The following is a 3,157-nucleotide window of genomic DNA, read 5'->3' as shown; positions in this document are numbered from 1 at the left end:
AGCATAGCGTCGCGTACTTGACGCATTACGCTCAGTCTCAAAGAGACAAAGTCATCGACTTGCTTGCGAACCGCAAGTAGCCAGCCATGCGCTTCGCTGGAAATCGGAATGCGTTAGCAGGCTTCTTATCCGGATATTGGAGATTATTGAAGCAGGTCTGATACATAACCTTCTCTGAAAGACCAGGTAGGGGCACTCCATCCGCAAACATATCCAGATCGAAGCGCTTAAAAAAGCTCTCGCTGAGCCTTGATAGCTTTGGTGAAAGGGACTACGTCGAGATTATTGTACCAGATCAGTAGATCTTTGATCGATTTCATCTCGTGGTAATCCCACACGAACTTCACTCGTTCGTAGTCATCGCTCGTGATGCTCGTTCCACGGAGCTTACTATCAAAAGCTGACTTAGGTGGGATAGTAGTCTGCTTTAGAACATTGAACGCGGTGATGTACTCGTAAGGGAAAAGACCCTTACCAAGACCACAGACACATCTAATTTTGTCATCGCATTTGCAGCCACCGAGATATGTTGTAAGATACTTGTCGTAGCTGGTACCAGCTGGTACATAGTTAGTGATATCAAGCATTTTCATGTCCGATGTAGCAATGCACATGTAGCTGGGGTTCTTGATGACAGATTTGACGCTGTCGGTACCAATTACGGCAAACAAATCTTTTTTTAATCAAGTTAATATTATATCGACCAGAATTGAAGCCGAATACTGGTACCTGGTCAAGCTGCTGTTTCAGTTTCCCATAATCAGACCTTTGCTTACCAAAACAGACTGCGGTGATAGTCAAAGAAGCTGGCATACTTTCCCTCTTCAATCCAACTCTCCACATCAGACATCCTGTACTTTTTATCAGAATTAGCGCCTGGGACTTCCATACCTGTCAGACCATGTGCATTGATGATTTTTTGTAGAAGCGACATAAATTTATTGACATTGTACTGCTGAATCTTAACCGATACATCACCAATGTAATTGAACATTTCCGTAAGTAGCATCTTTGGATCGTCATTTACAAAGCAACGCACCCCCTCGGTTAAACTATCAGCTACTGATACCGACACAGGAATTTGTTCGTTCGTGAAGACAGGATTCTCCCCGTGTTGAGTCGCGGTAATCTTAAGAATGGCCCCAAAGTCATAAACGATGAAGTGATCGATGTACTGGTCAGTATTCCTGGTTGAATACTTCGTAAGCAGTGATCGTATTACGTTCTGAGCTGGTTTGTAGATAGTTGGCTCAGCTGGGAAGCGTTCGATATTCACGAGCTCACATTGATTCTTTTTGTGATTTTTTACTTTTTTAGCGCTGACGAAAACCATTTCACACTTAGGGCATTGATACTTAGCCTGAAGCATGTCAATGTTCTTGATGTAAAGAGCATGATTCTCGAACGATAAAATATCCATAGCTTCATACCCCTTGTCCGATCTACGAATGCATTCTACATTTCCGGAAGCTACATCCATGCTATATACGTTAATACCGAGTTGGAAGCAGTCCTCAATCTCATCGAGCTGTAGTAGGTCAATAGGCTTGAAACTTCTAAATGGACTCAGCGTATACTTCACCCCCTTGAAAGAGCAGTTGCGCTTGAATACCTCCTTCACCTGAGCCTGATCTCTGCGAGGATCCTTCTTAGGGCTCTGGAATGTATGCCAGGCGATATAGTGGAAGACGCACTTGTTGTTGGTCTTAGGGAAGTTGATTACATGCTTGTTTTCGCGGATAATCTTAGGAATAACAGCGTCGCTATCCTCAAGAGCATGGTCGCGATGGTAGACGAAAATCTCGAATGCAGTGATCGCCTTAATAGTTCAGCTTGTCAGCCAACTCCATAGACCGAATTTCCGAAATCACCTTCTTTCGAATATCAGCCTTGCTGTTGATAGCGACAGGCTTATTGAACACATAAGTGTTAGCGAGATTCGGATAGAAGTAGCGAGTGTCATCAGGATCAGTCTTGCTCACAAGTTCGTACTCGAGAGCAACATTTACCTTGAACGCACTTGCCTGAGTCAAAAGAACGTTCTCGAGCTTATCGTAGAAATCAGTAGCCTCAACACCCTCATATAGGTGTGATTCCATGTGATTACCATTGTAAAAACGGTACTTAGGATCAGCCTTGAAGTCAGGCGACAAGTGTCTCTCAAGGGTTTCAGTCGAAACATTGTACTGCTTAGCTACCAATCTCTGGTTGATTGGGCGCGAAACGTTGCTTACATAAACCATCTTACCCGTTCTACCACGTACCCTAACACGGTAGCTATGGATATTTAATCTCTTTAATCCTTCGAGCTCGTATGCAAACATGTTGCCTATTATTTGCTTAACTAAATTATTCCCCGTAGATATGACTTTATAATTATTTGACCTTGTATCAGGATCGACTTTATATCTTAGTAATTTACAAAACATTATGAAATTAATTAATTCAAGTATTTGGGCTATACCTTTTAGGAGGTTTTAAGCCATTGTCATTGACTATATTGGGATTGACTTTTTATTTGAGAATTTTTTTTAATTAATTCATTAAGTTCGGTTTCGTTGTTTTGTCATCAATAAGTTCGGTTTTGGGCTTCGCTTGCGAGCTCGAATTTGGTCTCTATTCTTATCGTCGTAGCTATTTTGATATGACAAGCGAGCGTCGCGTGTGCGCTGGTAGTAGCGCTTCTGTGCTGCCTTAATGCGTTCTTTGTTAGCGAGGTATTGTTCAGGTGAGTACGTCATAACTAACTTTTTATTTATCAGGATGAAAATTAATTGTGTGTTATTCCGATGACGAATAGATCACGAAGTAATATTTTGGTAATATCTTGGTAGGCCATGAAAGAGAAGCTGATGTCATTGAAGCGTTGAAGCACTCAATTCATTACGCACCTCGGGATACGGGGAACACGATCTGGTTCGTGTAGGGCGTGTAGTACGCGTTGACGGATGCAGCACTCATCCCCCATTCCCTACGATCTATATCAGCTCCAATGGCCCACGTGAGAGCTACATACTGAGCTGTGTAGATCAGATCGACATTGTCGAAAAAGGCGGTGGGGTTTAACTTGGCCAGACCTTCAGCTTCTTTCTGCAGCTGTGCATCGTCAGGCGCCACATACATGACATCGAGTGTGTCGAGCTTCGATAAGGCACTG

The sequence above is a fragment of the Phytophthora infestans genome, genomic scaffold (genome assembly GCF_000142945.1).
Source record: "Phytophthora infestans T30-4 supercont1.82 genomic scaffold, whole genome shotgun sequence".
In the NCBI taxonomy this organism is placed as follows: domain Eukaryota; phylum Oomycota; class Peronosporomycetes; order Peronosporales; family Peronosporaceae; genus Phytophthora; species Phytophthora infestans.
This window is presented reverse-complemented; position numbering follows the sequence as displayed.